This window comes from Pseudophryne corroboree, chromosome 1 (genome assembly GCF_028390025.1).
Source record: "Pseudophryne corroboree isolate aPseCor3 chromosome 1, aPseCor3.hap2, whole genome shotgun sequence".
NCBI classification, from domain to species: Eukaryota; Metazoa; Chordata; class Amphibia; order Anura; family Myobatrachidae; genus Pseudophryne; species Pseudophryne corroboree.
Genome location: NC_086444.1, coordinates 449,384,532 through 449,411,838, shown reverse-complemented (window position 1 = coordinate 449,411,838; position 27,307 = coordinate 449,384,532). Strand labels below are relative to the sequence as shown.

The following is a 27,307-nucleotide window of genomic DNA, read 5'->3' as shown; positions in this document are numbered from 1 at the left end:
ATACTCACAACCAACGGTTGTTCTTGTTTCAGGAGAAAGTCCTGAAGCTTCAGGACAGGATTCAATGCTTCCTATCTCGTCCACAAGTGTCCATACATTCGGCAATGCAAGTGCTAGGTCTCATGGTGTCTGCTTTCGACATGGTGGAGTATGCTCAATTCCATTCTCGCCCTCTGCAGACGTTAATGCTGACCAAGTGGGATGGCCTGCCTCACCGGATTAGATCTCACATGATCTCCTTGTCTCTGGAGGTCCGTCTGTCACTGAGCTGATGGCTTCAGGACCAACGATTGAGCAGGGGCCGTCCCTTCTGGACATCCAACTGGGTCCTGCTGACGACGAATGCCAGTCTGAGAGGTTGGGGCGTGGTGTTGGAACAACACTCTCTTCAGGGTCGGTGGACCAAGGAGGAGTCTCTACTCCCGATAAATATTCTGGAATTGCGGGCAGTGTTCAATGCGTTGACAATGGCCCAGCATCTAATACAGAACAGACCTGTTCAAGTACAATCGGACAACGCCACCATGGTGGCGTACATCAATCATCAAGGCGGCACTTGAAGCCGCATGGCAATGAGGGAAGTATCACGGATTCTTCAGTGGGCAGAACGCCATCTGCCTGCCATATCCGCAGTGTTCATTCCGGGGGTCCTAAACTGGGAAGTAAGCTTTCTCAGTCGTCAGGACGTACACGCCGGAGAATGGAGCCCCCATCCAGAGGTGTTTCAACTTCTCGTGGACAAGTGGGGCCTTCCATATGTGGACCTGATGGCGGAAGCGCCCTGGTTATCTACCTAGGTGGTGTCTTCTTTCCACCTTAGCCAGGAGATTGTGGTTCCGGCCTTTGTCTCTCCGGATTTATCCTCAAAAGAGCGGTCTTTGGATGTGGTACGGGCTCTCCGTATCTATGTGAAGAGGACAGCCTCCATTAGGAAGTCTGATTCTCTCTTTGTACTGTTTGGTTTTCACAAACGTGGCTGGCCTGCTAACAAGCAGACCTTGGCCAGATGGATTAGAATGGTGATTGCACATGCTTATGTACAGGCTAGACTTCCAGCTCCTGCTACCATCAGAGCCCATTCTACTCTGTCTGTTGAACCTTCTTGGGCAGCCCGCCGTGGTGCGACCCTTGAACAATTGTGCAAGGCGGCTACGTGGTCCTCAGTGAACACGTTCATAAGGTTCTATGCCTTCGATACTTCCGCCTCCCAGGATGTTTCCTTTGGACGCCGGGTTCTTGTGCCCGCTACAGTGCGTCCCCTCCCATAAGGAACTGCTTTCTGCGAGGTACACTGGATTCCACAGGGCGCCCACCCTGATGCACTTAGCTTCTTTGGGTTGGTATGGCATTAGCCGCTGATACCTTCTCCTGTCGTGAGAATGTGGTGTCTGTGGCTACTAACCGTTGTCGTCTCTTTTACCTGCTACTGCATTGAACTGGTTAACAAAACTGAGCTTCTGTGCACAGAGGCGGGGTTGTAGTGGAGGCGGCACTGAGTATCTTTGGGAACAGTCAAAGCCTTTAGCCTGTTGGTGCCTCGGATCAAGTTCCTACTCTACACCCCGATGTTATTCCCTGTGGAATCCAGTGTACCTCGCAGAAAGAGATTTAACAAAGGTAAGTTCTTACCATAAATCAATCTCTCTCTCTCTCAAAAAAAAAAAAAAAAAAAAAATATATATATATATATATATATATATGATAGAAAGATATTTTAACTTAGTTACTTCAATTTAGTTATTAAATAGGAAAGTACTATTATAATTTTTTATTTTACATGCATGTTGCATCGTATTTGATATCATTAGATTTTATACAGGCACATGCAACCATGAGGCGGCGCATTAGCCTCTGACAATATAAACCCTTCATCACATCTTTACCAAACCGCAGTTCCGTGTATAATACACCTATATCTGGCTTATATTAGTAATGTTCCATATAGACTAAAGCACACAACTCTCCAGGGAACCAGCTTCCCAAACATGGCATTACCTTACAATGGACAAAAAGGATCTGATTCAGTGTATCCATACATATTTTGCGCATGCTGGCAAACTTTCTTAGCCTGCACTGAAGGATGCAGGCTAAGGGGAACATCTGCTAACAGAAACTGAGTAAATTGAAAAACCTGCCTGTTCAACTAGAACCCAATGCAAATATTTATATGTTGGCTTCATGACCCATTCCTTAGGATGGACGAATTTGGTCAGCCACATAATCAAATCTAGGCTTGGGGAGTACCATGATAAGAGCCTGCAACATGGCATGCGGTCAGGATCCCTGTAGTCAGAATACCAACGCTGGCATCCCGTAACAGCTTGGAATGCCAAAGCCGGTATCCCAACATTGATTGAAATCCAGCACCGGGATCCCGACCGCTGTAATCCTGATCGAGGGCTGCTTTGACAACGCACTGGTAATCCCCTGGGGGGTGAGGGGGGAGGGTTATGTTGCTGGTGGGAATGGTTAGGCTGCTGGGAAAGGAGGTAAGGGTTAGGCTGCGGGGTGGGGATTGGTGGTTGGTTAGGGTCGGACTGGGGGAAAGGCGGGTTAGAAGGTTGAGGGAGCAGGGTTAGCTTACTTAATAGTACGTGTCGGGCTCCTAAGCGCCAGAATGCTGCTGTTGCTATTAGGACAGTCGACATCCCAAGCGCCGGGATCCCATATCCAGTCCTTCAACTTGGAAGAGGGTAGAGTATGGCCCTCTACTATATTCAGATGTCAAGTTTTGAGAAAATAAAATACTGGAGCAGCTTCAGACTCAAAGGTAGAGGTGGGGTAGCCAGACACTACAGCAGATAGGTGCTAAGGTGGGGCCCAGGACTGCAGGGATCCAGCAGAGCTTCGGTAGGAAGAGTGCCAGGACAATAGTCTTAGCACATGGCCATTAGTGCTTTACAGGAAATGTTGATCATTCACATCAATCCATATTGGAATGGATCTTACAACAAAATTGATATGAAGTGTAATACCTGTAATACTAGTGTGACCACTCTAGATAACCCGTAGTTGCTAAGTAAACAATGCTCTCTGCAAGAATGAATGGTCTTTTTCAAGAACAGTGACTTGTTTCAAAATGAAGCAAATTGCATACCCACACTAAAATGTACACACAAGCATGAACGTATATGATTAAGGACACTTAGAATGGATTTTGCTTTTAAAACAGCATGTCGGACATAACATTTAATCACCAGTGTGTAAGGGTTTATAAAGTGGTTTATAATTCACAAGAAAGCTATTTAATTGCAGAAAGAAATGCAATAGATAGTCACACTGGGGGCATACTTAAAGTATAGATTAAATCAATGGTTCCCAAGCTTGCTGCCGTGGGGCACTTGCATGGGTGCCACAGGTTGGTGGTTCAGGAGCAAATCAAATTATTTATGGTCAATGTGATAGGCAATACCAGAGCTGTTGGCTGCCAAACATAATATATGTGGACAAACAGAAGTGCAACCCTGTCCACCACCACGTAACTCAACCTAAGGAAGACAGGTAAACAAATAATTTAATGCAATGGTTCCCAAAACGTGGTACTCAAGGCATCCCAACAGTCCAGGTTTTAGGGATAGCCCTGCTTATGTACAGATAGTATAATCAAACTGACAAGATATTAAATCACCTGTGCCTAAGCATGGATATTCTTAAAACCTGGGCTGTTTGGGGTGCCTTGAGGACTACGTTTGAGAACCACTAATTTAATGTAATAATCTTTGCTGAATTTCTCAGTAAGAAACTTCAGGCCTTAGTGTACTGTGAAACTGAAAATAATGCTCGTACTCTATTTGCTCTGTGATTCAAGAAAATTTGGGAACCACTACATTAAAAAATTAATGCACACTGTTTATGTTTGTGTTGCCTTTTTTTCTCTTACGTCCTAGAGGATGCTGGGGACTCTGTAAGGACCATGGGGTATAGACAGGCTCCGCAGGAGACATGGGCACCTAAAAGAACTTTTCCTGTGGGTGTGCACTGGCTCCTCCCTCTATGCCCCTCCTCCAGACCTTAGTTAGATTCTGTGCCCAGAGGAGAAGGGTACACTGCAGAGAGCTCTCCTGAGTTTTCTGTGGAAAAAGAATTTTGTAAGGTTTTTTATTTTCAGGGAATCCTGTTGGCAACAGGCTCCCTGCATCGTGGGACTGAGGGGAGAGAAGCAGACCTACTTAACTGATAGGCTCTGCTTCTTAGGCTACTGGACACCATTAGCTCCAGAGGGAGTCGGAACACAGGTCTCACCCTGGGGTTCGTCCCGGAGCCGCGCCGCCGTCCTCCTCACAGATGCCGGAAGATAGAAGCCGGGTGAGTATGAGAAACAAGAAGACATCTCAGGCGGCAGAAGACTTCAGATCTTCATGAGGTAAGGCGCGCAGCGGTAAGCTGCGCGCCATTGCTCCCATACACAACACACAGACAGCACTGATGGGTGCAGGGCGCAGGGGGGGGGGGCGCCCTGGGCAGCAATAAACCTTGTTTTTGGGCAATAAGGTGCTATTAGGCTGCGGAGGCAGCAAATAGATGATCCCCCGCCATTTTTGTAAAAATTGAAGAGGGACCGAAGCCCGCCGCTGGGGGGGCGGAGCTTGATCCCTCAGCACTAACCAGCGCCATTTTCTCCACAGAGCTGCATGAGAAACGCTGGCTCCCCGGACTCTCCCCTGCTGAACGCTTCAGAGGTTGGAAAAAAGAAAGGGGGGGCACATTGGCGCGCAGTGAGTGGGAAATTGTATATAGCGCTTTCATATTATATATATATATACAGTATATATATATATATTTATAATATGAAAGCGCTATCTGGTTTTTCCAGTGTCATTTGGGCGCTGGGTGTGTGCTGGCAACTCTCTCTCTGTCTCTCCTAAGGGCCTGGTTGGGGTTTTGTCCCCTTATAGGTATATCCCTGTGTGTGGGGGGTCGGTACTTGCGTGTCCACATGTCTGAAGCGGAAGGCTTCTCCAAGGAGGAGGTAGAGCAGATGAGTGGTGTGTCCCCGTCGGTAGTGCCGACTCAGGAATGGATGGACATGTGGCATATGTTGAATGCAAGTGTGACCTCTTTACATAAGAGGCTAGATAAGGCTGAATTCGGGGAGGCGTCAGGGGGTCAATCCTCGGATTGGACCAACTCACAGGGCCCATCGGGGTCTCAAAAGCGTCCCTTGGCAAAAATTGTGGACACAACTACTGACACGGACTCTGATTCCAGTGTCGACTATGATGAAGCTAAATTGCACCCTAAGGTGACAAAGAGCATTCAGTGTATGATTATAGCAATAAGAGATGTGTTGCATATTGCTGATGAACCCTCTGTTCCTGACACGAGGGTACACATGTTTAAGGGAAAGAAACAGATAATAAACTTTCCCCTTACTCATGAACTTAATGAGTTTTTTGAAAAAGCTTGGGAGACTCCGGATAAGAGACCGCAGATTCCCAAAAGAATTAATATGGCATACCCCTTCCCTACACAGGACAGGGTACGTTGGGAATCCCCTCCCACTGTGGACAAGGCTTTAACGCGCCTGTCAAAGAAAGTGGCGCTACCGTCTCCAGACACAGCGGCCCTCAAGGATTCTGCGGATCGCAGGCAAGAGACTACTTTAAAGTCTATTTAGTCACATACTGGAGCTTTGCTAAGACCGACAATTGCGTCGGCATGGGTATGTAGCGCAATTTCAGCCTGGACAGATAACCTGTCGGCTGACCTTGATACCATGGATAGAGATACTGTTTTGTTAATTCTAGCCCATATCAAAGACGCAGTCTTGTATATGAGAGACGCTCAAGGGGACATTGGATTACTGACTTCCAGAGCCAATGCCATGGCTATTTCAGCGAGAAGTTCCTTGTGGAGCCGCCAGTGGACGGGTGATGCGGATTCGAAAAAGCATATGGAGGTTCTACCCTATAGGGGAGACGTGTTGTTTGGGGATGGGCTGGCGGACCTGGTTTCCACAGCTACCGCAGGTAAATCTAACTTTTTACCGTTTATTCCCCAACAGCAGAAGAAAACTCCAACATATCAGATGCAGTCCTTTCGGTCACAAAAGTCCAGAAGAGGTCGGGGATCCTCCTTCCTTGCCAGAGGTAAGGGTAGAGGGAAAAGAACACCTGCTTCGGCTGGTGCCCAGGAACAGAAGTCCTCCCCGGCTTCTACAAAACCCACTGCATGACGCTGGGGCTCCCCTGCGGGAGTCCGCACCGGTGGGGGCTCGTCTTCGACTCTTCAGCCAGGTCTGGGTCAGCTCAGACCTGAATCCTTGGGCGTTGGAAATAGTTTCCCAAGGCTACAAACTGGAATTCGAAGAGGTGCCCCCACGCCGATTTTTCAAGTCTGCCTTACCAGCTTCTACCCCAGACAGGGATGTAGTGTTAGCTGCAATTCAAACGCTGTGTCAACAGCAAGTAATTATCAGGGTTCCCTTGAACCAACAGGGAAGAGGGTACTATTCAACCCTCTTTGTGGTCCCGAAACCGGATGGTTCGGTCAGACCTATTTTGAATCTAAAATCCCTAAACCTGTACATGAAAAGATTCAAATTCAAGATGGAATCGCTCAGGGCGATAATAGCCAGCATGGAGGAGGGGGAGTTTATGGTGTCACTGGACATAAAGGATGCTTACCTTCATGTCCCCATATATCCTTCCCATCAGGAGTACCTGAGATTCGCTGTACAGGATTGTCATTACCAATTTCAGACGTTGCCGTTTGGGCTTTCCACGGCCCCAAGGATTTTCACCAAGATAATGGCGGAAATGATGGTGGTCCTGCGCAAGCATGGAGTCACAATTATCCCATACTTGGACGATCTCCTGATAAAGGCGAGATAAAGAGAGCAATTGCTGAGCAATGTGACACTCTCTCGGTTGGATTCTAAATCTACCGAAGTCACAGTTGATTCCAACAACTCGACTAACGTTCCTAGGTATGATACTGGATACGGAACAAAATAAGGTTTTTCTCCCGTTGGAAAAAGCCCAGGACATCCAGAACATGGTCAGAGACCTGCTAAAGCCAAAAAGAGTGTCAGTTCATCAATGCACTCGTGTTCTGGGGAAAATGGTGGCAGCCTACGAGGCCATCCCCTTCGGCAGGTTCCATGCAAGGACGTTTCAATGGGACCTTCTGGACAAATGGTCCGGGTCCCATCTACATTTACATCGCAAAATAACACTGTCCCCCGGGACCAGGGTGTCTCTTCTATGGTGGCTGCAAAGTGCTCACCTTCTGGAGGGTCGCAGGTTCGGAATTCAGGACTGGATCCTGGTAACCACGGACGCGAGCCTCCGAGGATGGGGAGCAGTCACCCAAGGAAGAAATTTTCAGGGACTGTGGTCAGACCAGGAGTCCTGTCTACACATCAACGTGTTGGAGCTAAGAGCCATATACAACGGCCTTCGACAAGCGGAGAGTCTTCTTCGCAACCTACCTGTTCTGATTCAATCAGACAATGTCACAGCAGTGGCTCATGTGAACCGCCAAGGCGGGACAAGAAGCAGAGCCGCGATGGCGGAAGCAACCAGGATTCTTCGCTGGGCGGAAAATCACGTACGCGCTCTGTCAGCTGTCTTCATTCCGGGAGTGGACAACTGGGAAGCAGACTTCCTCAGCAGACACGATCTCCATCCAGGAGAGTGGGGACTTCATCAAGAAGTCTTTGCAGTGATAACGGGTCTTTGGGGAGTTCCTCAAAGAGACATGATGGCGTAACGCCTCAACAAGAAGCTTCGGAGGTATTGTGCCAGGTCCTGGGACCCTCAGGCAGTAGCAGTAGACGCCCTGGTAACGCCATGGGTGTTCCAATCGGTCTACGTGTTTCCTCCTCTTCCTCTCATCACAAAGGTGTTGAGGATCATAAGGCGAAAAAGAGTACAGACAATACTCATTGTTCCAGACTGGCCTCGAAGGGCCTGGTACTCAGATCTTCAGGAGATGCTCACAGGAGATCCCTGGCCTCTTCCTCTAAGGGAGGACATGTTGCAGCAGGGTCCCTGCGTGTTCCAAGACTTACCGCGGTTACGTTTGACGGCATGGCGGTTGAACGCCGGATCCTAGCTGAGAAGGGGATTCCGGAGGAGGTCATCCCTACTCTAATAAAGGCTAGAAAGGAGGTGACGGTAAAACATTATCACCGTATCTGGCGAAAATATGTGTCTTGGTGTGAAACCAAGAACGCCCCTACGGAAGATTTTCATTTATGTCGTTTTCTCCACTTCCTACAGACAGGAGTGGATATGGGCCTGAAATTAGGCTCTGTTAAGGTACAGATTTCGGCCCTCTCGATATTCTTTCAGAAGGAATTGGCTTCTCTTCCAAAAGTCCAGACTTTTGTAAAGGGAGTGCTACACATCCAGCCTCCTTTTGTGCCTCCAGTGGCACCATGGGACCTGAACGTGGTGTTGCAGTTCCTAAAATCACACTGGTTTGAACCACTTAACAAGGTTGAGTTGAAATTTCTTACCTGGAAGGGGGTCATGTTGTTGGCCTTAGCATCTGCAAGGCGAGTGTCAGAATTGGCGGCCTTGTCTCACAAGAGCCCCTACTTGATTTTTCATGTTGATAGAGCGGAATTGAGGACACGGCCTCAATTTTTGCCTAAGGTGGTTTCTTCATTCCATTTGAACCAACCCATTGTGGTGCCTGTGGCTACGAGTGACTTGGAGGATTCCAGGTCCCTGGATGTAGTCAGGGCCTTGAGGATTTATGTAGCCAGGACGGCTAGAATTAGGAAAACAGAGGCTCTGTTTGTCCTGTATGCTGCCAACAAGATTGGAGCGCCTGCTTCGAAGCAGACTATTGCTCGCTGGATCTGTAACACGATTCAGCCGGCTCATTCTACGGCTGGATTGCAGTTACCGCATTCGGTTAAGGCCCATTCCACTAGGAAGGTGGGCTCTTCTTGGGCGGCTGCCCGGGGTGTCTCGGCATTACAGCTTTGCCGAGCAGCAACTTGGTCGGGGTCAAACACTTTTGCTAAATTCTACAAGTTTGATTCCCTGGCTGATGAGGACCTAGCATTTGCTCAGTCGGTGCTGCAGAGTCATACGCACTCTCCCACCCGACTGGGAGCTTTGGTATAAACCCCATGGTCCTTACGGAGTCCCCAGCATCCTCTAGGACGTAAGAGAAAATAAGATTTTAAACCTAACGGTAAATCTATTTCTCCTAGTCCGTAGAGGATGCTGGGCGCCCGTCCCAGTTCGGAAACTCTGCAAGACTTGTATATAGCTGTTGTTTACATAAGGGTTATGTTACAGTTGGAATCGGTCTTGGACCGCTACTGTTGTTTGTTCATACTGTTAACTGGTTATGTATGTTCCGGGTTACATGGTATGATTGGTGTGGGCTGGTAGGAATCTTGCCCTTGAATTTATAAAATCCTGCCCTCGTATTGTCCATCTCCTCTGGGCACAGTTCTCTAACTGAGGTCTGGAGGAGGGGCATAGAGGGAGGAGCCAGTGCACACCCATAGGAAAAGTTCTTTCAGGTGCCCATGTCTCCTGCGGAGCCCGTCTATACCCCATGGTCCTTACGTAGTCCCCAGCATCCTCTACGGACTAGGAGAAATAGATTTACCGGTAGGTTTAAAATCTTATTTTTGCGACCGCCATAGATGTCATATTTAGAGGGTAAATGTAAATAATTTAGATTCAAGTTTTAGTTCTGTACACAGAATGCTTCCCAGCTATAAACAGTTGACTCTTCTTATTTACAGATGGAAGGCAAGCTCCACTATACAAAGGACAGCTCAGGAGGAAGGAAGAAAACAAAGCACTGGCTGTACGTGTATGAGGCGCAGTCTGGTATCGCATGCTGTAACATTGTCCATTAGAGGGCAGGATCTAAAATGCGACATAACAAATGTGGTCACAGAAGCCACAATCACCACATGACTTGGACTATAAAGGGCCTCAGTGCCAGCCATCATCCCTGTCACTTAATTTTAATTTTAAGAGCTAGTATGACGTGGGTCCTGTGCCTATGAAGAGTGCATCCAGTGTACAAATTTAAACACTTTGGGGCCGATTCAGTTGTTGGTCTCCAACTAGATGGCGCCCAATGGAGCAGTTAAATTGCTACTCCGTTTGGACACGCATGCAGTCGGGGAGAAACATTTCAGTTTGCAGCCCCCTGAGGTGCGAGCAGAAATGTGCGTACTCTCCATGGTTATGGGAGTGTGTACACCCTAAACCAGGCATGTCCAAACTGCGGCCCTCCAGCTGTTGTGAAATTACATATCCCAGCATGCCCTGACACAGTTTTGCTGTCAGAGAATGCTAAAGCGGTGTCAGGGCATGCTGGGATGTGTAGTTTCTCAACAGCTGGAGGGCCGCAGTTTGGACATGCCTGCCCTAAACTGTACTTTTGACGAGTTAGACGCTTTGCATGGCTAAACTCTGTACTAATGGCGCGCATATGGGGAAAGCGTGCCCAACGGGGCAACAATTGAATAACCCAGTACGTTTGGCCGCCCACAAAACAATTGAATTTGGACTGACTGTATTCTAGGTTAGTCTTTTGATGTAACATGGTCATGTAATCTGTGTAATCCCAATAAAAATAGTATCCTGAAGAAGGCAGATAGTATATTTATGTAAACAGGATCTAGTAGTAGCTGTCCTGACAGTTATTGTTTCCAGTTTACATCTAATCTATAGTTTCTCTAACGTCCTAGTGGATGCTGGGGACTCCGTAAGGACCATGGGGATAGACGGGCTCCGCAGGAGACATGTGCACTTTAAGAAAGAATTTAGATTCTGGTGTGCTCTGGCTCCTCCCTCTATGTCCCTCCTCCAGACCTCAGTTTGAATCTGTGCCCGGACGAGCTGGGTGCTGTTCAGTGAGCTCTCCTGAGCTTGCTGTAAGAAAGTATTTTGTTAGGTTTTTTATTTTCAGGGAGCTCTGCTGGCAACAGACTCTGCATCGTGGGACAGAGGGGAGAGAAGCAGCCCTACTCTCTGAAGATAGGTCCTGCTTCTTAGGCTACTGGACACCATTAGCTCCAGAGGGATCGTACACAGGATCTAACCCTAGTCGTCCGATCCCAGAGCCGCGCCGCCGTCCTCCTCGCAGAGCCGGAAGACAGAAGCCGGGTGAGCACGAGAAGCAAGAAGACTTCGAAATCGGCGGCAGAAGACTCCGGTCTTCACTGAGGTAGCGCACAGCACTGCAGCTGTGCGCCATTGCTCCCACACACACCTCACATACTCCGGTCACTGTAAGGGTGCAGGGCGCAGGGGGGGGGGGAGCCCTGGGCAGCAATTGGGACCTCTTTGGCAAAAGTCTAGCATATATACAGTTGGGCACTGTATACAGGGCCGGCGCCACCACTAGGCAGCTTTAGGCAGCTGCCTATGGGCGGCGACCACTGGAGGGCGGCAGCTCACGCTACTGGTAAATGCTTCTTGACCCTTGCTCAGCTCCTCCTCTTCCTTAAGAGGAATATGTTGAGAGGAGCAGAAGAACTGTACCACTAGCCGGCAGCACGCTGCTTACTCTATGTGTATAGAGTATTAGAGGCGCTGCCGATGGGTTACACTCATACTGTCAGCGCTGGCGGCTGAGAACAGTTGGGCGGCCGCGGCATCCCTGCAGCGCTGACAGTATGAGTGTAACCCATCAGCAGCGCCTCTAATACGCTATACACATAGAGTAAGCAGCGTGCTGCCCAGTGGCTTAACTAGCAGCGGTGCATTGCACCGAGGCCCGCCGCTGTGTAGGGGCGCACAGCCGCCGGCATTACAAAGAGTCACACTGACTCATTGTAATACTGCCGCTTCCAGCGCTGTGCCTACCGCCAGTGCCCCAGTTCCTAATAATAAAGTGCAGCACATAATCGGGGTCCCAGCCGCAGAGGGAGGAGGGGCTGCTCTTCTCTCTCCTCCCCGCTCAAGCATGTCCGCCCGCCCCACGGACTTACTGGTGCCACGATACAGGTTGTTAAGGGTGAGGAGGGACGATCTCCCATCTCCTCCCCACTGTTCTCGAGCGCCTCCCCCTCCTCCCAGATGTTGTAGTGCTGGCCAATTGTCTGTTGAGTGCCCTTCCGTTTGTGCAGGAGGGGCCTCTCTCTCTGCTCCTCCCCCATACTCATTTAAGCTGGTTGTGTGGGACTGCCTGACCGGAGGGGGAGGAGAACACGCTCTCTCAGCTCCTCACTCCCCTTTCATATTTATTTTCCACCCTCCTCCCGTCCCCTGCTGTCCGTGGCACCAAAAATCAATTGGAGGGAAGCAGAGACACTGGCCATCTCCACGCCCAGCAGCAGCCCTGGATTGCACAAGCCACAGACTACAGGTAGGGAAAAAAGCAATGCTAGAGTATGAGAAGGTGGCAAGTGCTGCTCAGCCTCTCTTCCCCCCCCCCCCCCCTTCATCTTCCTTCCTCTTCACCCTTCAATCCCTCTCCCTCTCCCCCTCTCTCTCCCCCTCTCTCTCAGTCTGACTCTCTCTCTCTCTCTCTCTCTCCACAATTCCCCTCTCTTTCTCAGTCTCCCCCTCTCTTCCTTGATCCATCTCCCCCTGTCTCAACCTTTCACCAACTCTCCATTTCCCTGTCACCCTCTGCCTCATCCCCGTCATCCTCTGCCTCATCTTCGTCACCCTGTACCTCACCCTGGGGTGGAGGAGGGGGGCCCAAAGCATATCCTTGCACCTGGGCCCACCACTCACAAGTTCCACCACTGGTGCTGCCGGCTGGTGGTACAGTTCTTCTGCTCCTCTCTGCGCTGACATATGCCCGCCCCGCACCACAAGAAATGACTCTGCATATGGGACTCCTGCGGGGATGATTGTGTTGTGCTATGTGTGGGACTGGGACTACACTGCAGGGCAGACTGCGCGCGGCTCCCCTGCTACTGTTCCCTGTCTGAGTGGATCACAGTCTCCTTCTTCTGCAGCCTGCAATATATAGTCGCCTTGGATTGGTCCCGATTATAAATTTTTATGGGTAGAATTTCTTCTTCACTGGGACTCCTCCTGCAGCCATTAAGGTACCCTTAAATTGCAACCTCAGTACTCCATTCCTCTACTGTAGAAGTGTATGTATATGTGTGTGTGTGTGTGTGTGTGTGTGTATACATATATATATATATATATATATATATATATATAATTATATACACACACACACACACACACACACACACACACACACACACACACATATATATCAGTTACATAGCATAAATACATGCCCCGTTGCGCTCCGCTGTATATTGCATGGCAGTGAATGTATAAAGATTCAGTTTGGCTGCACTCAGGAGTAAGCTACCCAACGGTGTCCAGACACATTACAGCCTTTCTGGGGGTCCCCGCAAAAAAATGTCACACATAGTGAATTTTTTAAAATATAATTTTTAGCGTCTGGGCGGGTTTTTCTCTCTTTTTTTTTTTTTTGGGGGGGGGGGGGGGAGTGCAGCAGGCACATGTTTTGCCTAGGGTGCCGAGAGACCTTGCACCGGCCCTGACTGTATATATGTATGAGCCCCTGCCAAGAAAATGTATATTTAAGCGGGACAGAAGCCCGCCGTCGAGGGGGCGGGGCTTCTTCCCCAGCACTCACCAGCGCCATGTTTTTTCTCCACAGCACCGCTGAGAGGAAGCTCCCCAGCCTCTCCCCTGCAGATACATGGTAGAAGAGGGTAAAAAGAGAGGGGGGGCACATAATTAGGCGCAAAAATCAATATAAACAGCAGCTACTGGGTTAACATTAAGTTACTGTGTTATTCCTGGGTTAATAGCGCAGGGGTGTGTGCTGGCATACTCTCTCTCTGTCTCTCCAAAGGGCCTTGTGGGGGAATTGTCTTCAGATGAGCATTCCCTGAATGTGTGGTGTGTCGGTACGTGTGTGTCGACATGTCTGAGGTAAAAGGCTCCCCTAAGGAGAAGATGGAGCAAATGTGTGTGTAAGGGGTGTCTCCGTCGACAACGCCGACACCTGTTTGGATATGTGTAATTAAGTGCTAAGGTGAAATTATTGCACAAAAGATTAGAGAACAGACAGGGAATCTACCCATGTCTGTCCCTATGTCGCAGAGACCTTCAGAGTCTCTCAATGATCACTATCCAAAATAATAGACACTGATATCGACACGGAGTCTGACTCCAGTGTCGACTACGATAATGCAAAGTTACAGCCAAAATGGCAGGAAAGTATTCAATATATGATTATTGTAATAAAAGATGATTTGCATATCACTGATGACTCATCTGTCCCTGACACAAGGGTACACATGTTTAAGGGGAAGAAAGCTGAGGTAAATTTCCCTCCTCTCATGATGAAAAAGAGCGGGAATCTCCAGACAAGAGACTGCAGTTTCCCACAAAGAATTCTCAGGGAGTATCCTTTCCCTACTAGGGCCAGGATACGATGGGAATCTTCCCCTAGGGTGTCACGTTTGCCCAAAAGGTAGCCCTGACTTAACAGCTATCCTCGGGGATCCTGCAGACAGCGTGCACATTCTGGTACACTACTCAGACCGGCGATTGTGATGGCATGGGTTTATAGCGCTGTAGCAGCGTGGTCAGGTACCTTATCAGCAGAGATTGAGACCCTAGTGTATATGTGTGTATATATATATATATATATAATATATATAGATATATATATATTAGAGATGAGCGCCTGAAATTTTTCGGGTTTTGTGTTTTGGTTTTGGGTTCGGTTCCGCGGCCGTGTTTTGGGTTCGAACGCGTTTTGGCAAAACCTCACCGAATTTTTTTTGTCGGATTCGGGTGTGTTTTGGATTCGGGTGTTTTTTTCAAAAAACACTAAAAAACAGCTTAAATCATAGAATTTGGGGGTCATTTTGATCCCAAAGTATTATTAACCTCAAAAACCATAATTTACACTCATTTTCAGTCTATTCTGAATACCTCACACCTCACAATATTATTTTTAGTCCTAAAATTTGCACCGAGGTCGCTGTGTGAGTAAGATAAGCGACCCTAGTGGCCGACACAAACACCGGGCCCATCTAGGAGTGGCACTGCAGTGTCACGCAGGATGTCCCTTCCAAAAAACCCTCCCCAAACAGCACATGACGCAAAGAAAAAAAGAGGCGCAATGAGGTAGCTGTGTGAGTAAGATTAGCGACCCTAGTGGCCGACACAAACACCGGGCCCATCTAGGAGTGGCACTGCAGTGTCACGCAGGATGGCCCTTCCAAAAAACCCTCCCCAAACAGCACATGACGCAAAGAAAAAAAGAGGCGCAATGAGGTAGCTGTGTGAGTAAGATTAGCGACCCTAGTGGCCGACACAAACACCGGGCCCATCTAGGAGTGGCACTGCAGTGTCACGCAGGATGTCCCTTCCAAAAAACCCTCCCCAAACAGCACATGACGCAAAGAAAAAAAGAGGCGCAATGAGGTAGCTGTGTGAGTAAGATTAGCGACCCTAGTGGCCGACACAAACACCGGGCCCATCTAGGAGTGGCACTGCAGTGTCACGCAGGATGTCCCTTCCAAAAAACCCTCCCCAAACAGCACATGACGCAAAGAAAAAAAGAGGCGCAATGAGGTAGCTGACTGTGTGAGTAAGATTAGCGACCCTAGTGGCCGACACAAACACCGGGCCCATTTAGGAGTGGCACTGCAGTGTCACGCAGGATGTCCCTTCCAAAAAACCCTCCCCAATCAGCACATGATGCAAAGAAAAAGAAAAGAAAAAAGAGGTGCAAGATGGAATTGTCCTTGGGCCCTCCCACCCACCCTTATGTTGTATAAACAAAACAGGACATGCACACTTTAACCAACCCATCATTTCAGTGACAGGGTCTGCCACACGACTGTGACTGATATGACGGGTTGGTTTGGACCCCCCCCAAAAAAGAAGCAATTAATCTCTCCTTGCACAAACTGGCTCTACAGAGGCAAGATGTCCACCTCATCATCACCCTCCGATATATCACCGTGTACATCCCCCTCCTCACAGATTATCAATTCGTCCCCACTGGAATCCACCATCTCAGCTCCCTGTGTACTTTGTGGAGGCAATTGCTGCTGGTCAATGTCTCCGCGGAGGAATTGATTATAATTCATTTTAATGAACATCATCTTCTCCACATTTTCTGGATGTAACCTCGTACGCCGATTGCTGACAAGGTGAGCGGCGGCACTAAACACTCTTTCGGAGTACACACTTGTGGGAGGGCAACTTAGGTAGAATAAAGCCAGTTTGTGCAAGGGCCTCCAAATTGCCTCTTTTTCCTGCCAGTATAAGTACGGACTGTGTGACGTGCCTACTTGGATGCGGTCACTCATATAATCCTCCACCATTCTATCAATGTTGAGAGAATCATATGCAGTGACAGTAGACGACATGTCCGTAATCGTTGTCAGGTCCTTCAGTCCGGACCAGATGTCAGCATCAGCAGTCGCTCCAGACTGCCCTGCATCACCGCCAGCGGGTGGGCTCGGAATTCTGAGCCTTTTCCTCGCACCCCCAGTTGCGGGAGAATGTGAAGGAGGAGATGTTGACAGGTCGCGTTCCGCTTGACTTGACAATTTTGTCACCAGCAGGTCTTTCAACCCCAGCAGACTTGTGTCTGCCGGAAAGAGAGATCCAAGGTAGGCTTTAAATCTAGGATCGAGCACGGTGGCCAAAATGTAGTGCTCTGATTTCAACAGATTGACCACCCGTGAATCCTTGTTAAGCGAATTAAGGGCTCCATCCACAAGTCCCACATGCCTAGCGGAATCGCTCCGTGTTAGCTCCTCCTTCAATGTCTCCAGCTTCTTCTGCAAAAGCCTGATGAGGGGAATGACCTGACTCAGGCTGGCAGTGTCTGAACTGACTTCACGTGTGGCAAGTTCAAAGGGCATCAGAACCTTGCACAACGTTGAAATCATTCTCCACTGCGCCTGAGACAGGTGCATTCCACCTACTATATCGTGCTCAATTGTATAGGCTTGAATGGCCTTTTGCTGCTCCTCCAACCTCTGAAGCATATAGAGGGTTGAATTCCACCTCGTTACCACTTCTTGCTTCAGATGATGGCAGGGCAGGTTCAGTAGTTTTTGGTGGTGCTCCAGTCTTCTGTACGTGGTGCCTGTACGCCGAAAGTGTCCCGCAATTCTTCTGGCCACCGACAGCATCTCTTGCACGCCCCTGTCGTTTTTAAAAAAATTCTGCACCACCAAATTCAAGGTATGTGCAAAACATGGGACGTGCTGGAATTTGCCCATATTTAATGCACACACAATATTGCTGGCGTTGTCCGATGCCACAAATCCACAGGAGAGTCCAATTGGGGTAAGCCATTCCGCGATGATCTTCCTCAGTTGCCGTAAGAGGTTTTCAGCTGTGTGCGTATTCTGGAAAGCGGTGATACAAAGCGTAGCCTGCCTAGGAAAGAGTTGGCGTTTGCGAGATGCTGCTACTGGTGCCGCCGCTGCTGTTCTTGCGGCGGGAGTCCATACATCTACCCAGTGGGCTGTCACAGTCATATAGTCCTGACCCTGCCCTGCTCCACTTGTCCACATGTCCGTGGTTAAGTGGACATTGGGTACAACTGCATTTTTTAGGACACTGGTGAGTCTTTTTCTGACGTCCGTGTACATTCTCGGTATCGCCTGCCTAGAGAAGTGGAACCTAGATGGTATTTGGTAACGGGGGCACACTGCCTCAATAAATTGTCTAGTTCCCTGTGAACTAACGGCGGATACCGGACGCACGTCTAACACCAACATAGTTGTCAAGGCCTCAGTTATCCGCTTTGCAGCAGGATGACTGCTGTGATATTTCATCTTCCTCGCAAAGGACTGTTGAACAGTCAATTGCTTACTGGAAGTAGTACAAGTGGGCTTACGACTTCCCCTCTGGGATGACCATCGACTCCCAGCAGCAACAACAGCAGCGCCAGCAGCAGTAGGCGTTACACGCAAGGATGCATCGGAGGAATCCCAGGCAGGAGAGGAATCGTCAGAATTGCCAGTGACATGGCCTGCAGGACTATTGGCATTCCTGGGGAAGGAGGAAATTGACACTGAGGGAGTTGGTGGGGTGGTTTGCGTGAGCTTGGTTACAAGAGGAAGGGATTTACTGGTCAGTGGACTGCTTCCGCTGTCACCCAAAGTTTTTGAACTTGTCACTGACTTATTATGAATGCGCTGCAGGTGACGTATAAGGGAGGATGTTCCGAGGTGGTTAACGTCCTTACCCCTACTTATTACAGCTTGACAAAGGGAACACACGGCTTGACACCTGTTGTCCGCATTTCTGGTGAAATACCTCCACACCGAAGAGCTGATTTTTTTGGTATTTTCACCTGGCATGTCAACGGCCATATTCCTCCCACGGACAACAGGTGTCTCCCCGGGTGCCTGACTTAAACAAACCACCTCACCATCAGAATCCTCCTGGTCAATTTCCTCCCCAGCGCCAGCAACACCCATATCCTCCTCATCCTGGTGTACTTCAACACTGACATCTTCAATCTGACTATCAGGAACTGGACTGCGGGTGCGCCTTCCAGCACTTGCAGGGGGCGTGCAAATGGTGGAAGGCGCATGCTCTTCACGTCCAGTGTTGGGAAGGTCAGGCATCGCAACCGACACAATTGGACTCTCCTTGTGGATTTGGGATTTCGAAGAATGCACAGTTCTTTGCTGTGCTGCTTTTGCCAGCTTGAGTCTTTTCATTTTTCTAGCGAGAGGCTGAGTGCTTCCATCCTCATGTGAAGCTGAACCACTAGCCATGAACATAGGCCAGGGCCTCAGCCGTTCCTTGCCACTCCGTGTCGTAAATGGCATATTGGCAAGTTTACGCTTCTCCTCCGACAATTTTATTTTAGGTTTTGGAGTCCTTTTTTTTCTGATATTTGGTGTTTTGGATTTGACATGCTCTGTACTATGACATTGGGCATCGGCCTTGGCAGACGACGTTGCTGGCATTTCATCGTCTCGGCCATGACTAGTGGCAGCAGCTTCAGCACGAGGTGGAAGTGGATCTTGATCTTTCCCTAATTTTGGAACCTCAACATTTTTGTTCTCCATATTTTAATAGGCACAACTAAAAGGCACCTCAGGTAAACAATGGAGATGGATACTAGTATACAATTATGGACTGCCTGCCGAGTGCAGACACAGAGGTAGCCACAGCCGTGAACTACCGTACTGTACTGTGTCTGCTGCTAATATAGACTGGTTGATAAAGAGATGTCTATGTAACTATGTATGTATAAAGAAGAAAGAAAAAAAAACCACGGTTAGGTGGTATACAATTATGGACGGACTGCCTGCCGAGTGCAGACACAGAGGTAGCCACAGCCGTGAACTACCGTACTGTACTGTGTCTGCTGCTAATATAGACTGGTTGATAAAGAGATGTCGTAGTAGTATGTATGTATAAAGAAGAAAAAAAAACCACGGTTAGGTGGTATATACAATTATGGACGGGCTGCCGAGTGCCGACACAGAGGTAGCCACAGCCGTGAACTACCGCACTGTACTGTGTCTGCTGCTAATATAGACTGGTTGATAAAGAGATAGTATACTCGTAACTAGTATGTATGTATAAAGAAAGAAAAAAAAACCACGGTTAGGTGGTATATACAATTATGGACGGGCTGCCGAGTGCCGACACAGAGGTAGCCACAGCCGTGAACTACCGCACTGTACTGTGTCTGCTGCTAATATAGACTGGTTGATAAAGAGATAGTATACTCGTAACTAGTATGACTATAAAGAAAGAAAAAAAAAAACCACGGTTAGGTGGTATATACAATTATGGACGGGCTGCCGAGTGCCGACACAGAGGTAGCCACAGCCGTGAACTACCGCACTGTACTGTGTCTGCTGCTAATATATAGACTGGTTGATAAAGAGATAGTATACTCGTAACTAGTATGTATGTATAAAGAAAGAAAAAAAAACCACGGTTAGGTGGTATATACAATTATGGACGGGCTGCCGAGTGCCGACACAGAGGTAGCCACAGCCGTGAACTACCGCACTGTACTGTGTCTGCTGCTAATATAGACTGGTTGATAAAGAGATAGTATACTCGTAACTAGTATGTATGTATAAAGAAAGAAAAAAAAACCACGGTTAGGTGGTATATACAATTATGGACGGGCTGCCGAGTGCCGACACAGAGGTAGCCACAGCCGTGAACTACCGCACTGTACTGTGTCTGCTGCTAATATATAGACTGGTTGATAAAGAGATAGTATACTCGTAACTAGTATGTATGTATAAAGAAAGAAAAAAAAACCACGGTTAGGTGGTATATACAATTATGGACGGGCTGCCGAGTGCCGACACAGAGGTAGCCACAGCCGTGAACTACCGCACTGTACTGTGTCTGCTGCTAATATATAGACTGGTTGATAAAGAGATAGTATACTCGTAACTAGTATGTATGTATAAAGAAAGAAAAAAAAACCACGGTTAGGTGGTATATACAATTATGGACGGGCTGCCGAGTGCCGACACAGAGGTAGCCACAGCTGTGAACTACCGCACTGTACTGTGTCTGCTGCTAATATATAGACTGGTTGATAAAGAGATAGTATACTCGTAACTAGTATGTATGTATAAAGAAAGAAAAAAAAACCACGGTTAGGTGGTATATACAATTATGGACGGGCTGCCGAGTGCCGACACAGAGGTAGCCACAGCCGTGAACTACCGCACTGTACTGTGTCTGCTGCTAATATATAGACTGGTTGATAAAGAGATAGTATACTCGTAACTAGTATGTATGTATAAAGAAAGAAAAAAAAACCACGGTTAGGTGGTATATACAATTATGGACGGGCTGCCGAGTGCCGACACAGAGGTAGCCACAGCCGTGAACTACCGCACTGTACTGTGTCTGCTGCTAATATATAGACTGGTTGATAAAGAGATAGTATACTCGTAACTAGTATGTATGTATAAAGAAAGAAAAAAAAACCACGGTTAGGTGGTATATACAATTATGGACGGGCTGCCGAGTGCCGACACAGAGGTAGCCACAGCCGTGAACTACCGCACTGTACTGTGTCTGCTGCTAATATATAGACTGGTTGATAAAGAGATAGTATACTCGTAACTAGTATGTATGTATAAAGAAAGAAAAAAAAAACACGGTTAGGTGGTATATACAATTATGGATGGGCTGCCGAGTGCCGACACAGAGGTAGCCACAGCCGTGAACTACCGCACTGTACTGTGTCTGCTGCTAATATAGACTGGTTGATAAAGAGATAGTATACTCGTAACTAGTATGTATGTATAAAGAAAGAAAAAAAAACCACGGTTAGGTGGTATATACAATTATGGACGGGCTGCCGAGTGCCGACACAGAGGTAGCCACAGCCGTGAACTACCGCACTGTACTGTGTCTGCTGCTAATATATAGACTGGTTGATAAAGAGATAGTATACTCGTAACTAGTATGTATGTATAAAGAAAGAAAAAAAAACCACGGTTAGGTGGTATATACAATTATGGACGGGCTGCCGAGTGCCGACACACAGGTAGCCACAGCCGTGAACTACCGCACTGTACTGTGTCTGCTGCTAATATATAGACTGGTTGATAAAGAGATAGTATACTCGTAACTAGTATGTATGTATAAAGAAAGAAAAAAAAACCACGGTTAGGTGGTATATACAATTATGGACGGGCTGCCGAGTGCCGACACAGAGGTAGCCACAGCCGTGAACTACCGCACTGTACTGTGTCTGCTGCTAATATAGACTGGTTGATAAAGAGATAGTATACTCGTAACTAGTATGTATGTATAAAGAAAGAAAAAAAAACCACGGTTAGGTGGTATATACAATTATGGACGGGCTGCCGAGTGCCGACACAGAGGTAGCCACAGCCGTGAACTACCGCACTGTACTGTGTCTGCTGCTAATATAGACTGGTTGATAAAGAGATAGTATACTCGTAACTAGTATGACTATAAAGAAAGAAAAAAAAACCACGGTTAGGTGGTATATACAATTATGGACGGGCTGCCGAGTGCCGACACAGAGGTAGCCACAGCCGTGAACTACCGCACTGTACTGTGTCTGCTGCTAATATAGACTGGTTGATAAAGAGATAGTATACTACTAATATTATATATACTGGTGGTCAGGTCACTGGTCACTAGTCACACTGGCAGTGGCACTCCTGCAGCAAAAGTGTGCACTGTTTAATTTTAATATAATATTATGTACTCCTGGCTCCTGCTATAACCTATAACTGGCACTGCAGTGCTCCCCAGTCTCCCCCACAATTATAAGCTGTGTGAGCTGAGCACAGTCAGATATATATATACATTGATGCAGCACACTGGGCTGAGCAGTGCACACAGATATGGTATGTGACTGAGTCACTGTGTGTATCGTTTTTTTCAGGCAGAGAACGGATATATTAAATAAAACAAACAACTGCACTGTCTGGTGGTCACTGTGGTCGTCAGTCACTAAACTCTGCACTCTCTTCTACAGTATCACAGCCTCAGGTCAATCTCTCTCTCTCTCTCTCAACCCTAATCTAAATGGAGAGGACGCCAGCCACGTCCTCTCCCTATCAATCTCAATGCACGTGTGAAAATGGCGGCGACGCGCGGCTCCTTATATAGAATCCGAGTCTCGCGAGAATCCGACAGCGTCATGATGACGTTCGGGCGCGCTCGGGTTAACCGAGCAAGGCGGGAGGATCCGAGTCTGCTCGGACCCGTGAAAAAAACATGAAGTTCGTGCGGGTTCGGATTCAGAGAAACCGAACCCGCTCATCTCTAATATATATTAGAGATGCTGTCTTAAGATATATATATATATATATATATATATATATATAAAACATGCCCAAAGAGACATTAGTCTACTGGGTTCTAGAGTCAACGCTATGTCGATTTCTGCTTGACGTGTCCTGTAGTATATGCAATGAACAGGTGATGCCGACTTAAGAGGCATATGGAAGGCTGAGGATTGTGTGGAGAAGGGATCTCGGACCTGGTCTCCGCAGCTATAGCTGGTAATTCTGATCTTTTGCCTTATATTCCTGCACAGCCTAGGAAAGCACGACATTATCAAATGCAGCCTTTCGATCACAAAGAAACAAGAAAGTCCGAGGTGCGTCCTTTCTTGCCAGGGGCAAGAGGAAAGAAGCTGCACAACACAGCTAGTTCCCAGGAACAGAAGTCCTTCCCGGCCTCTACAAAATCCACCGCATGTCGCTGGGGCTCCACAGGCGGAGCTAGGCCCGGTGGGGACACGTCTTCGTAATTTCAGCCACAAGTGGGTTCACTCCCTGTTGGATCCCTGGGCAATTGATATTGTGTCTCAGGGATACAAGCTGGACTTTGAGGAGATGCCCCTCACCGACGGCCCTGCCGGCTTCCCCCCACGAGAGGGAAATAGTGTTAACTGCAATTCACAAATTATATCTTCAACAGGTGGTGGTCAAGGTTCCCCTCCTTCAACAAGGAGGGGGTTATTATTCGACCATGTTGTAGTCCCGAAACCGGACGGTTCGGTCAGACCCATATTGAATTTAAAATCCCTGAACATATACCTGAAAAGGTTCAAGTTCAAGATGGAATCGCTAAGAGCGGTCATCGCAAGCCTGAAAGGGGGAGATTTTATGGTGTCTCTGGACATAAAGGATGCATACCTTCATGTCCCCATTTATCCACCTCATCAGGCGTACCTCAGATTTGCGGTACAGGATTGTCATTACCAATTTCAGACGTTGCCGTTTTGTCTCCCCACGGCCCTGAGAATCTTCACCAAGGTAATGGCGGAAATGATGGTGCTCCTGCGGAAGCAAGGTGTCACAATTATCCAATACTTGGACGATCTCCTCATAAAAGCGAGATTAAGAGAGCAGTTGCTGAACAGCGTATCACTTTCTCTGGAAGTGTAACGGCAACACGGCTGGATTCAAAATATTCCAAAGTCGCAGTTGGTTCCTACGGCTCATCTGCCTTTCCTAGGCATGATTCTAGACACAGACCAGAAGAAGGGTTTATCTCCCGATAGAGAGAGCTCAGGAGCTCATGACACTGGTCAGGAACCTATTAAAACCAAAACAGGTGTCAGTGCATCACTGCACTCGAGTCCTGGGAAGGATGGTGGCATCATAAGAGGCCATTCCCTTCGGCAGGTTCCATGCGAGGACCTTTTCAATGGGACTTACTGGACATTTGGTCCGGATCACATCTTCAGATGCATCGGTTAATCACCCTATCCCCCAGGGCCAGGGTGTCTCTCCTGTGGTGGCTGCAGAGTGCTCACCTTCTCGAGGGCCGCAGATTCGGCGTTCAGGACTGGGTCCTTGTGACCACGGATGCAAGCCTCCGAGGGTGGGGAGCAGTCGCACAGGGAAGGAATTTCCAAGGTCTGTGGTCAAGTCAGGATACTTGCCTTCACATCACCATCCTGGAATTAAGGGCCGTATACAACGCCCTACGTCAAGCGGAGACCCTGCTTCGCGACCAACCGGTTCTGATTCAGTCAGAAGCCACCAGAATTCTTCGCTTGGAGGAGAATCACGTAAGCGCACTGTCAGCAGTGTTCATCCCAGGAGTGGACAGCTGGGAAGCAGACTTCCTCAGCAGGCAAGACCTCCACCCGGGAGAGGGGGGACTTCATCAAGAAGTCTTCACGCAGATTGCAAGTTGGTGGGAACTGCCACAGGTGGACGTGATGGCATCCCGCCTCAACAAAAAGCTACAGAGGTATTGCGCCAGGTCATGAGACCCACAGGCGATAGCTGTGGACGCACTGGTGTCACTGTGGGTGTTCCAGTCGGTCTATGTATTTCCTCCTCTTCCTCTCATACCCAAGGTGCTGAGAATCATAAGAAAAAGAGGAGTGAGATCAAATACTCATTGTTCCGGATTGGCCAAGAAGGACTTGGTATCCAGATCTGCAAGAAATGCTCACAGAGGACCCGTGGCCTCTGCCTCTAAGACAGGACTTGTTGCAACAGGGGCCCTGTCTGTTACAAGACTTACCGCGGCTGCGTTTGACGGCATGGCGGTTGAACACCGGATCCTAGCAGAAAAAGGCACTCTGGATGAGGTCATTCCTACGCTGATAAAGGCTAGGAAGGACGTGACGGCTCAACATTATCACCGTATATGGCGAAAATATGTTGCTTGGTGTGAGGCCAGGAATGCCCCTACGGAGGAATTCCAGCTGGGCCGTTTCCTTCACTTCCTACAGTCGGGAGTGACTTTGGGCCTAAAATTGGGTTCCATTAAGGTCCAGATTTCGGCCCTATCTATTTTCTTTCAAAAAGAACTGGCTTCTCTACCTGAAGTTCAGACGTTTGTAAAGGGAGTGCTGCATATTCAGCCCCCTTTTGTGCCTCCAGTGGCACCTTGGGATCTTAACGTGGTGTTGAGTTTCCTGAAATCACACTGGTTTGAACAACTCAAAACGTTGGAATTGAAATATCTCACGTGGAAGGTGGTCATGCTACTAGCCTTGGCTTCGGCTAGGCGTGTGTCAGAATTGGCGGCTTTGTCACATAAAAGCCCCTATCTGGTTTTCCATGCGGATAGAGCAGAATTGCGGACCCGCCCACAATTTCTGCCGAAAGTGGTATCATCCTTTCATATAAACCAACCTATTGTGGTGCCTGTGGCTACTTACTGACTTGGAGGATTCCGAGTTGCTTGATGTGGTCAGGGCTTTGAAGGTTTATGTAGCCAGAACGGCTAGGGTCAGGAAAACAGAATCTTTGTTTATCCTGTATGCTTCCAACAAGCTTGGGGCGCCTGCTTCAAAGCAAACTATTGCTCGCTGGATCTGTAACACGATTCAGCAGGCTCATTCTGCGGCTGGATTGCCGCTGCCAAAATCAGTTAAGGCCCATTCCACTAGGAAGGTGGGCTGCTCTTGGGCGGCTGCCCGAGGGGTCTCGGCATTACAGCTTTGCCGAGCGGCTACTTGGTCAGGTTCAAACACTTTTGCAAAGTTCTACAAGTTTGATACCCTGGCTGAGGAGGACCTTGTGTTTGCTCAATCGGTGCTGCAGAGTCATCCGCACTCTTCCGCCTGTTTGGGAGCTTTGGTATAATCCCCATGGTTCTTACGGAGTCCCCAGCATCCACTAGGACGTTAGAGAAAATAAGATTTTACTTACCGGTAAATCTATTTCTCGTAGTCCGTAGTGGATGCTGGGCGCCCGTCCCAAGTGCGGACTTCTTCTGCAATACTTGTATATAGTTATTGCTGCAATAAGGGCTATGTTATAGTTGCATCAGGGTTGTACTGATGCTCTGTTGTTGTTCATACTTTTGACTTGGTAAGTTTATCACAAGTTATACGGTGTGACTGGTGTGGCTGGTATGTATCTTGCCCTGGATTACCAAAATCCTTTCCTGGTACTGTCAGCTCTTCCGGGCACAGTTTCTCTAACTGAGGTCTGGAGGAGGGACATAGAGGGAGGAGCCAGAGCACACCAGAATCTAAATTCTTTCTTAAAGTGCCCATGTCTCCTGCTGAGCCCGTCTATTCCCCATGGTCCTTACGGAGTCCCCAGCATCCACTACTGACTACGAGAAATAGATTTACCAGTAAGTAAAATCTTATTTTTTTCCAGGTAATCACAAGTATAATTAAGATAAAAAGGGGCAGCGGATTAATATATTTATATGCGAGTATAAGGTAGTCATTGCTGTTATGCAAAGGTCAGTGATATAAAGCTATGTGGTACTAACACTGGCAATGGGCATTTTGTGTGTGACGTTGCTATAATACATTTATAGTATAGGCAAGGATTGATTCTGGGTGAGGTTATCACTACCGCTGTTCACAGAGTCTAATGTTGCAAACTTCTCTTTCCAGAGCCGCATTATGCTTCTCAATAATGAGATAGATCAAGGCATGAAAAATTGGTCAGAGAGGCAAGAAAAATGCAGAGAGGAGCAGCTGCTGAGACAGAAGCACCAACTGAAGAGCAAGGCATTATTTAAAAAAACTGCAAAACCCAAATAAATACAGATTGTATATTTGTACTGTGTATTTTCTACCATTCCAGGAGATCACTGTAGGTTTTTCCACTGGTTGTGTGTTTGAGGTAGATGTCACTGTTTTAGTAAAGGTTTTAGCGCACAAGGTGATGGCACAATAAACAAAACCATAACTAGAAAGATAATGTTAAACCTATTCCCTCCTGGAGGGTACCTCAGTAATCTACACGTGCCGAGGTTTATGAGGACCTGGAAAAGTCTGAGTGTTTCAATCTTGTAAATGTCACATCAAAAATACAACCACCTGCAACATTTCATTAAATGTTTCATTAAATTAAACATTTCAGTTCTTCTCCTAACTGCTTTTTAAGAGTCATTTATATGCAAAATGAAGA

The 27,307-nt window shown here is 47.9% G+C and overlaps 1 long non-coding RNA gene across 1 annotated transcript; it reads left to right on the top strand.

Moving 5' to 3' along the window:
- The first annotated feature begins 9,718 nt into the window (after positions 1-9,718).
- On the top strand, positions 9,719-27,271 carry LOC134900725 (uncharacterized). Its single transcript, XR_010174282.1, has 2 exons — positions 9,719-9,783; positions 26,788-27,271. It is a non-coding gene; the product is annotated as an uncharacterized LOC134900725 (long non-coding RNA).
- The last annotated feature ends 36 nt before the right edge of the window (positions 27,272-27,307 follow it).